General features: G+C 38.1%; 1 protein-coding gene across 7 annotated transcripts in view; it reads left to right on the top strand.

Annotated features, from left to right (window-relative positions):
* The window catches only part of FBXW11 (F-box and WD repeat domain containing 11), a 121,794-nt gene that overhangs the window by 8,350 nt on the left and 98,088 nt on the right, over positions 1-15,356 (top strand). For 2 of the 7 annotated variants that reach the window (XM_059174303.1, XM_059174306.1), the window contains exon 2: positions 665-826. The exons of the other annotated variants lie outside the window; for them this stretch is intronic. The gene's annotated coding sequence lies outside the window, so the exon portion shown is untranslated. The remainder of the gene's footprint in view (positions 1-664; positions 827-15,356) is intronic. 7 annotated transcript variants of the gene reach the window in all.

Raw genomic sequence — 15,356 nt, 5'->3', positions numbered from 1 at the left:
ATGGGCTTATGTCATTTAGTAAATTGTGTTTTTTAATAATTTTCCTTAGTTTAGCCCAATGACCAGCCAGTTGTGGGGGATTGGCCTTTACTGAATCAGAAGTTCACTCTTAAAATATGCCATGTGTTCTAAAACATCCTATATTTCAGTTGAGGGTTGAAGATTTGGGTAGTGTGTAGATTTGATGTCTTAAAGGTAGCAAACCAAAAGATGTCTTGCTAGATGCCTAAATGTCTTTATTGGGATATATTTGAGCCCTCTCATATCATTAATTTTGGGTGCCAAATTTTTTGTCATGGTGGTGGAGCTGTCTTAGAAAATGGAGAAGGAAGTTCATTGTAGCCGAATGGTCCGAGACAATTTATGTGGGTAGTAGAGTAAGTGTTTAGCTGCTCTCATTTGGAATTACATATTTATCATGAGTAAAAATTAATACTAGGGATGTTTCCTTCTTTGCCATGTAGAATTTCTTATCCTTCTGTCAGCACAGAGGTGAGGAATGCTGCTGCAGAACTTTTATCCCGAATAGCTGACTCAGGGGTTGTAACTTTTTTTCTGTGCCTCAGATCCACCACTCCATTGACCCTTCCTTCCATTTCTTGGTGGCTGTCCTTTGCCGCTGGTGCCATGGTGGGTGTATGGATTGCTTTCTGTCTTTCAACAGTTACCGAAGTGCATGTTTGGGATTTTATTGAAGAAAGCTGGATACAGTAAACGGAAAGAATCTTGGAAGCTGCTTGACTGCTGTCTTTTCTCAGACTAGTCTGAAAGGGAATACCCCCATTCATTCTGGATTGGTGGATCTGAAGTACAAAATATTGTCCAGGTAAGCAATTACCCTGTATTGTTTTGTTATGTGAAACTCAACGCACTGAAAGAAACTTAAAAAACGAATTTCTTCACTTTTTTCCATTGATAGAGAAAGGAAGAAATGTTAGATATTTAGATATAGTGTTCATGTTTGGGATGGATTAGTGATGGTGTCTGGAAGAATTTCTAGTAGACACTTTGTTTTAGTGTAAGAAGTGCAGTTATTTTTATTGTAGGCCCAAATGGTTTATAGTTATAGTCAGACAGGGGGTACAGTAAACAAGGGAAGTTTGTTTGGGGCATAGCTTGTAAAATATGGAAAACAGGTGATAATTTTAAGGTATTATCTCATGGTTTATACCTAATACCAGATCAAAATAGTTATTGTAGTTACCATATAAAGTAGTGGTGTTTTATTCTTGGGACTCTTGGGAGTCCTCAGGAGGATTTATTAACTGTAGCAACTGTTTATTGAACATTAGTAAGTGCCAGGCACTGTTAGAGGCTCTTCACATATATTTCTTCCTCATTTGGCACATGCTATAACCTTATATTTTATAGTTAGTGAAATGAAGCTCATAAGCATTAAGTAAGTGCAAGTTGCTCTGGGTCATACAGCTAGTAAATGGCAAAGCCACGCTTTAGGCTTGAGTTTTTATGTTTCCAAAGTTCTGGCTCTTTCCATGTGACTGCGTTTGCTGAAGTTTGAACTTCATCTTCTGGATTTTCAAATTGCCCATCTGCAAGAGCAAGGTGTGGTTTTCCATAAAGGGTTTCCACTTGGAAAACACATGATAGATCATTGTTTGGCATGGTATTTTTATATCTTGTGGTCTTTCTGCTTGGTGAAGAAATTACAAGATCTTCAGTCAGTATATCAAGTGAACATAAAGGTAACTTAGGGAGTATAAGAGAGACAGTGCATTTAAATGTCAAAACATGGTGTATACAGGGAAATATCATATGCTCTAGTGAACTTGAACCTGTATCTTCTCAGTGCCTCCTTAGTTTTTATTGGTTATTTAAATAGCTCAGTAGCTTATTATGTGGACTTCTTTTGACCTGTGCTTTGTTAGCCTTACAAGTAACAAAGCTGCCTTACATTGGAAGGCAGCTCTCTTGAAAACATGACTTTTTGGGGGGTATGTGTGTATGTATTTATTTATTTTTTAAAAAGAGTTTATTTATTTATTTATTTGTCAGAGATAGAGATAGAGAGAGAGGCAGGCAGAGTGGCAGGCAAGAGGCAGAGAGAGAAGCAGGCTCCCTGCTGAGCGAGGAGCCCAAGCCAGGACTCTATCCCAGGACCCTGGGATCATGACCTGAGCTGAAGGCAGTGGCTTAACCAGCTGAGCCACCCAGGCATCCCTTTTTGGTATTTAATATATTCTCCAGATTATCCATTTCCTTTAATCTTAAAAAAAAAAGTCTTTATCATAAACCTACTCTGTGTGGAGCACAATTATAAGCACTTCATATATATAAACTTTTAATATTCGTAGTAACTCAAGGTACCATTATATATTTACTGATGAGGAAACTGAATGATAGAGTAATTAAATAACATGTCCAAGGTCTCATGTCTGGGAAGAGACAAAGATAGGTATGAATCCAGGCAATCTGGCTTCAGAGAGTGTGCTTCTAAAGTCTGTGCTGTATTGTCTCTAGTATCAAGTGTCATCCAGTGATAAGAAGAGGGGTGGAGGGGGCGCCTGGGTGGCTCAGTGGGTTAAAGCCTCTCTGCCTTCGGCTCAGGTCATGATCCCAGGGTGCTGAGATGGGGCCCCGCATTGGGCTCTCTGCCCAGGGGGGAGCCTGTTTCCCTTCCTCTCTCTCTCTGCCTGCCTCTCTGCCTACTTATGATCTCTGTCTGTCAAATAAATAAATAAAATCTTTAGGAAAAAAAAAAAAAAAGAAGAGGGGTGGAAATCCTGAGGGCTAAAACTGAAATCACTGCAAAGGAAAAGGAAACAGTTGTTGTGTCGAGTATCTACTTCTGACCTTTGGTAGAAAACAGTCTAGATCTCAGTTCCGTGTTAGTCATTCAAGACTATCAGACTGTTACCCAAGATGGATTCACAGTAGGGTTTGTTGGAGGCTATCTTCCAGAACATTACTGTCCAGTAGAACTTCTATGGTAATGAAAATGTTTAGTATCTCTGCTCTTCAGTATGGTAGCCACTAGTCACATGTGGCTGTTTTGAAATATGGCTCTTTAACTGAGGACCTGAATTTTAAATTTTATTTAATTTAAATAGCCACATGTGCAGTTTTAGAATTTACCTTCATCCTGGGTCTGTTCATTGGTTTTAAACCCCAAGAAATCTGATTTGGTCAGCATGTTCAAAGCAACGCCTCGTCCCAGGTATGGCCAGTATTAACCAGCTGTGAAAGACTGATAAGTAAATTCCAGAATTCCAGTCTACTAGTTTATAATGGTATGTGCATGTTGGTATGATTAATATAAACCTTTTTGATAGGTAGATTTGATTACTAGTCCTAATTAATATACCAGTTTAAGTTTTCATTAAGAAACCGAGTTAGAGGGACCTGAAGACTCAAGCCAAATGCCTGAAATACTGTTCTTATGTGTATAGACTTGACCTCTCAGGTCAGATTGTATAGTTAGCATGGACTCAACTAGAAAAGTGAGATATTTGCTGGACTGGGACTGAGACAACCTCATTCAGCTTATAGTAGGGATGGGTGGTTTTTCCCTATGGCTGAACCTCTTCCTTCAACTTCTTTCCTTGCCCCTTCCCTCCCTTTTAAAGATTTATTTATTTGTCAGAGAGAGAGAGAGAGAGAGAGCACAGACAGGAGGAGCAACAGGCAGAGGGAGAAGCAGGCTCCTCGCTGAGCAAGGAGCTGGATGCAGAACTCATTCCCAGGACCCTGGGACCATGACCTGAGCCGAAGGCAGATGCTTAACCGATTGAGCCACCTAGGCATCCTTCTCTCTTTGCTTTTAATTTCCCCAAACCTTTTCAGATTAAGGCATTCACTTTTAGACAAGTTAGTACATTTCAGCTTGAATGCATTCTTGACTTCATAGGTCTGGGAAACCCTTCATTTCCCTTCAGAAAACTGAAGGAAATAAATGCCTTTATCACACTGTGATTCATTTTGTATTCATTTTTGACTCTAAGAAGGCAGACAGTCAGATTTTTTTTGCTTCCATGTAGTCTATAGACCAAAACAGTTGTATTGGCTTATTTAATTTGGTTATGTAGTGTGGGGTAGAATAAGAACAAACTCATAAAAAATAAACTCGGTGGTACATTCTCTTTGGATTTTATCATGTTATTGAATGAGCTTGTTTTTAGCTTGCTATATCATTACTTTGTGACTCACTCTTGTTCTTCTGTTATGAAGGAAGAAAGAGTAACATAGCCAAATTTCTATTTTAGGAAGTTAACTTTTCAGGTGTGTGCAAAGTGGATTAGAGAGCCTGAAGGCAGGGAGACCAGTTAGTTCAAGTGAGCAATGAGGAAGGCAAACCAAAGCATTGATGGTGGGCGTGATGAAGGTGGATTGGACTTAAGAAAATATGTAGGTGGTAGGATCTACAGAACTTGAGGATTAATTATTGGAGTAGGTGATGGATGGACTATAGTATGAATTTTAGATTTTTGCCTTGGGCACCAAGATGGATGTTTACTATCTTTTCCAAGATGAGGAATATTAGAAGAAGGGCATACAGGGCATGGGAGAGGTAGAGGGTAAAAGAATGAATTTAATTTATAATGAATTTGCGTTGTGTGTCGTGAATCCTCTTTGAGAAGTATCTAGTAGGAATATGAGCATCAGAGAAAGCAGGGGGAGAGAGAAAGATTTGGGAACTTTTATTTTGCTCCACTGGTAACTCACTTTACTCAGTAGATTTTTAAGATTTCTCTGAGTATAGATTGAGGAATCTATGTATCAGTGTATGGGAATGCTAACATAAAGACATGGACTGTAAGTTCAAATGACCTTAGATCATATGTGATAGTGATCAAGCAGTGTTACCACTCTCCTTTTCATCTGAATCTGGATAGTCCATTAGAGTATGTTCCCAGTCTGCAAATTAGCCCATTATGTTTGGGTTATGATTTTCTTTTTTTTTTTTTTTTTACTATAATGGTTTGTTTAATTAATGGAGGTACAATTTTTGAAATGTGTTTTTTAAAACTCCACATTGTCACTATGTGTCTTATGGACATTTAAGCAAATTAACTTCCATACATCTCATGACCAAAGCAAGGGAAAAATAACCTGAACAGTGAAGGCTGTGGATCAAGTGTGACATGAGAAACGAAAATTTGCTCTTTTCTCAGCCTGTCTCAATTCTTGACTGCTGCTCATCTAGCTGAGATAAGTGTGATTATGGTATTTTAAAGACATTTTTAATATCACAACATGAGGCCAAAGGACAAGCCAGCTGTTTTGTATACTAGTCAGTTGAAGAAACAGTGAACTGTTCAAATGGAGTGAATATTAGCTGTGTTGGAATTACTGAGATGGTGTGTCAGTCTAGTGTGGCGTGTATTTAAGGGATTTGTAAGGCAGATGTTTACTGTAGGCTATTTTTACCTTACACACTGACTTCAGGCCCTAATTCCCAGGTGATCTGTAATGCCTGGTTTTGGTAATGAAAGCATGGAGATATGAGGAGTTCATTCTAGCTACAGTAAATCAGTACTTAACAAAAAGGTTTTTAGGATACATTGTATATGTGTATGCTACAAAATTCATAAAGTACAAAAGGGAGTAGACTAAAAAAAAAAAAGTCGGCAGGTCTCCTGTTCCTTCTGACTCCAGCTATTCAACCATATTTTTGTGTAGCTTTCATGTATATGTCTTTCATGTATATTCTTCTGCACCTTGAATTTTTTTTAGTGTAAAACACGACATGCTTATGTTTCATATCAGTTCCCAAAGAGCACCCATATTTTTTGAAGAGATAATTTAAAAGATGCATGCTGATTTATTGTAGGTGCTGTAATTTGTTAAACCAGTCTGGACTGATACATGTACAGGTTATGGCCAGTCTTTTGCTATTACATATAATGCTGTAAAGAATAACTTAGTGTATTATTGTGTCATTTTACATGTGGAGAAGTTTATCTTCAGGAAAGTTTCCTAGGAGTAAAGTTCATTAGATAGGTGCTTTTAAAAAATCTGATAGACATTGCCACATTGCCGTCCAGTTGTACTGCTGCAGTATATACTCTCAAGACTTTTCTCAAGAATATTCTTTTTCCCTGATACGCTCATGGTGTTATGTGGATTTCAAGCTGATATTTTTTCTTTTAGTTGTGCTTCTCCCCCTGCCCCATAACTTTTTATTATGAAAACTTTCACATATATACAGAAGAGTTGGGGGAAACCCAGTACAACAAAGACTTGTATAGGCTTTCCACCTAGACTCAACAGTTGTTAGAGTTTTGCCATATTTGTATTATTTCTCTGCTCCATGCCTCCATTCCTCCTTTTCCTACTTGCCACTTTCCTCCCTTCTTCCTCTTTCTCTCTCATCTTCTGTTCTTCTCTCCTCAAATACATATCCTTTGTGGTTGTTAAAAAATTTGATAATAAGTTGCAAGGATGATGCTTCACCCTTTAAATATTCCAGCACTTGTCTCCTAAGAATAAGTATAGGCTCTCTCTCTAAAACTACACACACACACACAGAACCAGGTACATATAGGTATATATAGATATATAGATCTATAACCACATATTATATGTAGTCATTTCTATTTCATATATAAAACCACAATACTATTTTTATGTGTGAAAAAATTAAAATAATTCCATAATGTAATATCAAATATTCAGTTAGATTTTCCTAATTGTCCCAAGAATGTGTTTTCTGGCATGCTGTCCCCCCCGCGCCCCCCCCCCCCCCCCCGATTTTGTTTTAAAGGCCAGGATTCAAACAGAATACATTCATTGTGTCTGGTTATTATATCTCTTCAATTTCTTTTCATTTGGAACATTCTCTCTGCCCTTTCCCCTCCTCTCCCGGCATTGATTATTTTTGCAGAGTCCAGCTCACTTGTCCTCCAGGATGTTCTTCATTTGTTTATTTCCTCATAGTGTCATTTAACTTGTCTCTCTAGCTACTCTACTTACTGTAAACTGGAAGTTAGGTGAGAGCCTTGATTGCAACCAGGTTAAACATTCTGACAAGAATGCTTCATCGTAGGTGAAGTGTACTTACTTTGCATTGAGTCATGTTGGGAGGCACTTGATGACAGGTTATCCCATTATGAGCTATGTTAAATTTGATCCCTTGGCTAAGGTGGCAATAGCCAGGTCTCTCATTTATAAAGGTACAATTTTATCCTCTGCTTTTAGAAAGGAATTAATGGGACAGTATTTTGGAACCTTGTAAATATCCTATTCCATTACAACATTTCACCCAGTGGTTTTAGCATCCTTTTTTTTTTTTTTTTTTTAAAGGATTTTATTTATTTATTTGACAGAGAGAGAGAGAATAAGCAGGGGGAGCAGCAGAGGTAGAGGGAGAAGCAGGTTCCTCGCTGAGCAAGGAGCCTGATGTGGGACTCAATCCCAGGACCCTGGGATCATGACCTGAGCTGAAAGCAGAGGCTTAACCATCTGTGCCACCCAGGCGCCCCAAATGGTTTTAGCATCCTGATCCTGAAGTCAGTTATTACAATAGGAGTTACAAAATTATGGTTTTCTGTCACTCTGTCTACATTTATTAGCTAGCATTCACAGAGGCCATCCCTGTTTCTCCTCCTTTCATTTGTGTACCATTATACCCTCATGGACTTTTTATTTATTTAGTGTATTAACAATCAGTCTTTTTTGGTAAAGTTTTATTTATCTGAGAGAGAAATTGGGGGGGGGGTTGGGAAGAGAGAGAGGATTAGGAAGAAAATCTGCTGAGCAGAGAACCCGAGGTGGGATTCCATCCCACCACCCTGAGACCATGACCTGAACTGAAACCGAGAATTGAGATGCTTAAGTGACTGAGCCACCCAGGTGCTCCGGCAGTCTTTATTGTCTCTGATTTGGCTAATGAGAACCCCTTCAAAGTAGCACCTTGCTTCCTTTTGATATGATATTTTCTCTGCATTTCAGGCATCAACCATTTCTCCAAGAAGCTCTGATTCCTTTTAGTGGGGAATGGTATTTAGAAGTCCAAAGCCTTGTTGTTGGGTTGTCATTGCTTTTAGAGCCTTTCAGTAGATAGAACTAAAGAGTATACTTAAAAAGAACCATGAGATCTTATTAGTTCTGATTCAAATTTAGTATTACAGGGATATTTTTTTAAACCTGTTTGTCTTTAGATTTTCAAAATCTAAGGGCCCATATTAGTGTATAATGGCTATCAAGTTGAGATACAAATTGTTATGTAAATAGAAGATAAATAGCTTCATTCATTATTGAACATGAACTCAAGCAGGTACTGTTCAGTCATGTGGGGCGTGCAGAACAGAATCAGAAATGTACCTTGCTTCCAGAAGCTTACAGTCTTTTACATAAAAAACTGTAGTGCAGTGTGAAAGCTGGGAGGGATCATGATGTTTTACTCACCCTTTGAGGCCTGAGCAGAAGCTAGACATGAAAAATGGATGTATTGGGGGAAGGGAGGGCTCTCGTGGCAAAGGTAAACAAGTGAACGATGACTGGCAGGCAGGCAATGGTCTGTAGTGCCTGTTGGGTGGGGCAGGTGAGTAGTTCTGTGAATAATATTGGAGTATAAGTTGCGTGGTGGGATTGAGGAAGATAAATTTACAAAGATATATTATAACCAAATTTTGGACTTTACCCTTTAGGTCAGAAGTTATGAAATAGTAGCTTATGCATCGAGCTTCACAGATATATTTTATTTGGTCTGCATAGATTTAAAAAATTGAGATAGGGGTTGCCTGGGCAGCTCAGTTGGATAAGCATCTGCCTTGGCTTAGGTCATGATCTCTGGGTCCTGGGGTCAAGCCCTGCCAGGGCGAACTCCCTTACTCTTCCTCTGCCCGCCCCCCCACCTGCATTCTCTCTCAAACAAATAAATAAAATCTAAAAAAATTTTTTGAGAAACTTCTTATCAAAACACTAATTTCTGGTTTGTCTGAAAATTGGAGTTGAGGAGTGGCTGCCTTTTATTAGAGTCAGGGCTTGTGCTTTCCTGGTCCCTATAGCTCCTGTAAATCTGTCTTTATCTGTCTGGCCCTTACAAGCTTCTGAACATGTGTGATCCTGCAGGATTAGAGTTGGGGTGTGAGGGTGGGAGATGTGATTTGAGAGGAGGAATGACTGAAAGCTTGAGAAAGATCTGTGCTTTAGATCTATCGGTTTGGAGGATATATTGGAGTAGTGAGACCAGTCCGTAGACTGTTGGAATATTACAGGGTAATACTAGGTAGTACAGATGGTGCAGAGAGGAGAAAATGAGACATTTTAAAATGTAGAGTGTATGTGTATATATATATTGATAAGATGTAAATCAAACTCTACTAAAACATGAAGTCATGCTTTTAAAAGGCTTTGCATTCACAAGTTGGTTTCTGGAAGTTAACCACATATTTTCATAATCTATTGATTAATTTTGGAAGACAGTAGTAATAGTTTCTTGCATTGTCACTGTATAAAGTTTAGTTTTGTAATATGCCAGTAGCACCTTTTGTCAAAAAATCTAACTCTGGCTCTATTTCTGGAAGTTGTGTATGGAGTGAATATACTGTAATTTTTTTTCTTAATTATAGAGCTAAATTTCCAGGCAAAAATAGTAATTAAACTATATACTTATTTTTGGAGAGTTGGCTGCTTCATTTAATTTTCACCACAGTCTGTGCAGGAAGTTAATCCAAAGGGTAATGAGTTGACATGGGACTGTCTGGTACATTTAAAATCACACCATTAAAATCATTTATGTTGTTAATAAGTATTTTGGACATCTTCCCTGTCCTATTGGGGCATGACTTTATCCAGCTCCATTGCCAATGCTATTACTCTAGATATTTATTAGCACTGCTGGCTTAGGCAGTCTGAGGGAAATAGACCTGGAGAGCACTTAAGTGACAAGACTGGGAGTGAGAGTGACTCACACTGACCAGCCAAATCTGCATTCTGTGTAATAAGCTTCAGCTTCAAAGGATGAGCAAAGATTGGTTTAAAGGGTATTCGTACATGTTTCTATAACTTACGTGTAGTGTAGAACACAAATCTTAAGTGTACAGCTGAATGAATTTTTACATGTGGAAACAGAACACTGTGTAACCACTACTCCAAGTCAACATACGGAACACTTCAGGGCACTTTAAGGGCTTCCTCATACATATGCCTCACCAAGTCAGTAATCCTCCTAAAGGTTTATTCTAGTCTTTTTCACTGTAGGTTAGTCATGGCTGTTTTTGGATTTTATATAAATGGAATCATACAGCTTATACTCTTGGTTCCCCCCCCCCCCACTTGCTGTTATATCTATGACATTCATTTTGTTGTAACAGGTTTTTTCCCTGTGCATTATTCAATTGTATATATAGTCCATAGTTTGTTTATTTTACTGTTGATTAATTAGTTGGATCGTTTGCAGTCTTTGGCTGATATATCACACTTCTAAGGTGGACATAAGCAGTTGATTCTATCAGTTATAAAAAACCAGGAGTGGAATTACTGGATCATAGGATAGGCATATGTTCAGCTTTAGTAGTTACTGCTAAACTATTTTCCAAGTGCTTGGACTGATTTATACTCCTACCTCTAATGTGGGGAGTTCCAATCATCACTTTGTTTTGCTAGTCCTTTTAATTTTAACCATTCCAATGAATGTGTAATGGTATCTATGACTATTAACTATTGAGATATAATTTACTTGCAGTCAAGTGTGCTCATTTTACATGTACTGCTTGAGATTTGGGAGCTATATATACTTACATAACCACTACATGATCAATATGTAGAACATTTCTATCATCCATTGTAACTGCCCCCCCAACCCCCTGTAAAATTCTCTCACTTCCCTTTGCAGTTCCCCCACCCCTATACCTGGCCTCTGGTAACCTGCTTTGTATAACTATAAATTAGTTGTGCATGTTGTAGAATTTCATATAGATGAAATTGTATGGCATGCATATACTGCAGGCATTCTGTGTTTAGCTTATTTTACCCAGTGTAATGTTTTTGAGATTCATTCTTGTTGAATCACTTTTTAATTCTTTTCCATTGCTTAGCACAATTACATTACACAGGTATATAATGTTTTGTTTATTCATTGTCCTGCTGAAGAATATTTGGGTTGTTTCCAGTGTTTGACTGTTAAGAATAAATTTCATATGAACATTTGTGTTCAAATTTTTATTTGGATATTTCTTTTCTCTTGGGTATACCTAGGAGTGGAATTGCTGGCAGAAAGTTTAGTTCTTCCAAGTAACTGCCAGATCTTTTCCCGAAGTTGTTGCACATTCTTATGACTCTCCCCACAATATATGCGAGTTCCAGTTTCTTTTATAGCCTCATCAGTACTTGGCATTGTCAGACAGTTTTAACCATTCTTATATGTGTGAAGTAGAGTCTCATTATGATTTTAATTCACATTTTCTTGATGATTAATGAGCATTTTTTTCATGTGCCCATTGGCCTTTCAGATACTGTCTTTAGAGAAATATCCATTCAAATCTTTTGACCCTTTTAAAAAATTAGTTATCTTTTCCTTTTGATTTGTGGGAATTCTTTATAGTTGTCAGGAAACAACTTCTTTGTCAGATACACATTGCAGACATCTGTTCTATGGCTTGCTTTTTCAGTGTCTTACTATTGTCTTTTGATGGACAGAAGGTCTTAATGTTTACAAAGTTGAATTACAGGTTTTTCTTTCATTATTTATTTATTTATTTATGTGTGTGTGTGTGTGTGTGTGTGTGTGTGTCCCATTTAAGAAAATTTTGCCTACTCTAAGGTCTTAAAGATAGTTTACTCACAACTTTGGCTTTACCATCTTAAAACAATTTTTTTTTTTTAATGGTTGAGCAAGGGATCACGATTCATTTTTTCCCCTATATAGTTATCCAGTTAGCTCAGTGCTTTTGTTTACACATACATTAAAACACTATCGAAAAACTGTTGAAGAACATAATAAGCTTATGTTTTGTTTTTACAGAATTAACCATGTTTATTATAGAAAAATTCAAAATAAAAATAATGTAAAATAAGTAAAAGAGTCAGAACTTCCCCTGAGGACTTACTATTTGGTGTATTTCCCTTCCTTCATTTTTATGTATGTTCCATATGTATTTTTCACACATAAAATCGTTTTTTAAACTGCCTTTATTTTAATTAATTAATTAATTTATTTATTTTTGAGAGAGAGAGAGCAAGCAAACATGTCTGGGTGCAACTTGGGGTTGGGGGAAGAGGGAGAGCGAGATGTTTTTTTTTAAAGATTTTATTTATTTATTTGACAGACAGAGGTCACAAGTAGGCAGAGAGGCAGGCAGAGAGAGAGAGGAAGAAGCAGGCTCCCCACCGAGCACAGAGCCTGACTCGGGGCTCGATCCTAGGACCCCGGGATCATGACCTGAGCCGAAGGCAGAGGCTTTAACCCACTGAGCCACCCAGGTGCCCCGGAGAGCAAGATTCTTGAGCCGGCTCATGCTCAGCGCAAGCCTGATGCAGGGCTAAATCTCACAACCCTGAGATCATGACCTGAGCCAAAACCAAGAGTCGAAATCCAGAGTTGGGCAGCCACCCAGCTGCCCCCGCAAACTGCTTTTAAAACTCAGCAATACTTGTGGCATTTTTCTGAACTGTTTTATATTTCTCTTATAGTATTTTGAAGGGGTGCTTTGTATATATGAATGTAGAAATGGCTAACTAGTTAGGAAATTATTCCTTTATTTGACATTTAAATTCTTTTTTAAAAAAATATTTCTGATTTGTAGCAACTTAAAACTGGGTTGTTCTTATAGTTTGATCTTTGAACACATCTGTGAGTATTGGGATCATTTCTGAGGGGCAGAATGGATGGATCAAAGGATATATTACATTTTCAAGAACATGTGTATTTTATAAGGCCAGAAGTTCACCCACTCTATGTTACTTACATGAAAATGATAAAACAGACCTTATTCTCTCTAAAAGTGCTATTTTCTCCATGCTGATGCCATTTTAGAATATTAATTAAAAAATAATACCAATTGGTTAAAGAATTTAATGAATTATTTCTGGAATTACTAGTGATATTGGATATATTATGTTTGTGGCTATATACGTTTCTTTTATGAAGAAAGGGAAATGTGTAGCTGTAGTTGTACTCTATTGATTTAAATCCAGGTGCTTTGGGGAATGTGGTAGAAGGAAGTCACCAGGGTGAGTTTGTTGTGGCTGGACAGTGTTGCCTTTCTGTTATCAAAATGGCCATTTTTGGTAGAAGCCAGCTGCAGAAGTATTTGCTTTACTCAATGTACAGTATTTGCTTTACTCAATGTACAGTCTGTGGCAAGCTTAATAAGCCAGGCCGTGCTCCGGCCAGACCCTGGCTCCAGATCTTTATGAAGTACTGAGAGATCCGTCATGTTTGGCCTCACTCAATACTTCAAGGATGCTCACTTCTGTCAGCCTCCTTTGATGTAGGAGGTGAGGTTCTGCTGGGAATTCCATTCACTTTTTAGGTAGGCATTTCTTTGTTTACATTTAGTGAACTCTACTTTCCGATCCAGTTTTTTTCTTTTTTGTATCTTAAAGAAATTCCTTGAAATGTCTTATATATGTGGAGGGCATCCTATCTAGATTTCTAGTACCAGTGTAGATTGTCTTTTATTTTGACATGCCTTTGATGATTTCAGTTGCACCTATCAGAAATCCCAAACTTAACACCTCTGTTTCCCTTGGAAGTCATGCCTGTTTTTGTTTTTTGTTTTTCACTCTATCTTTCTGCCCTTAGTCATAGTGATTCCCCTACCCCTTCCTCCAGTGCCTTGACCTAACAAGCATTGTCATCTGTTGTTATTTACAAGGGTTCACCCTGTCCTCCTTTCTTGCCTGATTAACCCTTGCTTATCCTTTAGAGCGGAGTTCAAGCATCAGCTCTTAGGGGTTGTGTCCCCTAGGTACCCCCAAAATTAGATTCCCTTGTCATATTCTTACAATGCTCCATTCTTTTCCTTTGCTGCTGTGAATATAATTGAAATTAATAAATGTATTGCATAACTCCCCACTAGACAGCTCCTTTATTAGAAAGTAATGTCTGCGGGGACAAGGATCATGTCTATCATGTCATATTCAGCTCATAGCATATTCCCAGTATCTAGTACAGTGCGTGCCCTACAGCTGCCCAGTTGAATAAGGAATAAATTTGGAAGGGTAAATGAGAATTACTATCTGTACCAGAAGTTTATATTTACTTTTTTTTTTTTTTTTTTTTTTTTTTTTTTTTAAAGATTTTATTTATTTATTTGACAGAGAGAAATCACAAGTACACTGAGAGGCAGGCAGAGAGAGAGAGAGAGAGAGAGAGAGAAGGAAGCAGGCTCCCTGCTGAGCAGAGAGCCCGATGCGGGACTCGATCCCAGGACCCTGAGATCATGACCTGAGTCGAAGGCAGCGGCTTAACCCACTGAGCCACCCAGGCGCCCCTTATATTTACTTTTAAAATGAATACATTTGCTCCTTAAATGCCTAGTGTTTTCAGTTTCAGTATCATCCCTTAATTTTAAATAACTTGATCCTGAAGTTTAAACTGTTGCCATTAGAAACTCCTCTCAGGAGGTCCAGAAGCATCCCTTCTTTCCCTTTCTGCCTCTTCGCCAGATTTTTAAACCTGTCATTGACTTCTTCTTCTTCTTTTTTTTTAAAGATTTTATTTACTTATTTGATAGAGAGACAGCAAAAGAGGGAACATAAGCAGGGGGAGTGGGAGAGGGAGAAGTAGGATTCTTGTAGAGAGCATGGAGCCCGATGTGGGGCTTGATCCTAGGACCCTGGGATCATGACCTGATCAGAAGGCAGATGCTTAACACTGAGCCACCCAGGTGCCCCATAAACCTGTCGTTGACTTTTAATCTGTCCAGTTTATTTTGCTAATACTAATAATAGTTGTCATTTTGAAGGAGTTGTCAGCTGCTATGACTACTAATTCTTTTTTCTTTCTTTTCCTCCCCCCCCCCCCCCCGCCTTTCCGTGTGTGTATGTATATGTCCGTGACTAATAGGAACGCTGTTCCTGGGAGTTGCTTCCTTAGGTCAAGTAAATTTGGTAAATTTCTCATATAATCTCCTCTTGGAAATTGACTTGATAATTGTCATTTTAATAATTTGTTTCCCAGTATTTCCCAAACTTACCAACCCCAGAATGCTTCTCCTCCTTTATTTTGGTTCAAAACCCATGCAGTCCAAGAGCTATTCTTGACTATTTTTGTGCATTTCATCCCAGCTTCTTGTATTCACCAGGAGTTCTCTATCTTCCTGCCAAAGTAATGAGGGAGGGACTAACACTTGCTAAATGCTAGATTTACATCCATTATTCCTTTAACCTTCTATAACTTTGAATGAAAGATAGGCTTATTTTCCACATTTTAGCATGTGAGGAAATGGAAA

Source organism: Mustela lutreola, chromosome 5 (genome assembly GCF_030435805.1).
Source record: "Mustela lutreola isolate mMusLut2 chromosome 5, mMusLut2.pri, whole genome shotgun sequence".
In the NCBI taxonomy this organism is placed as follows: Eukaryota; Metazoa; Chordata; class Mammalia; order Carnivora; family Mustelidae; genus Mustela; species Mustela lutreola.
Note: the sequence above shows the minus strand (reverse complement) of the source record. Positions and strands in the feature narration are given on the sequence as shown.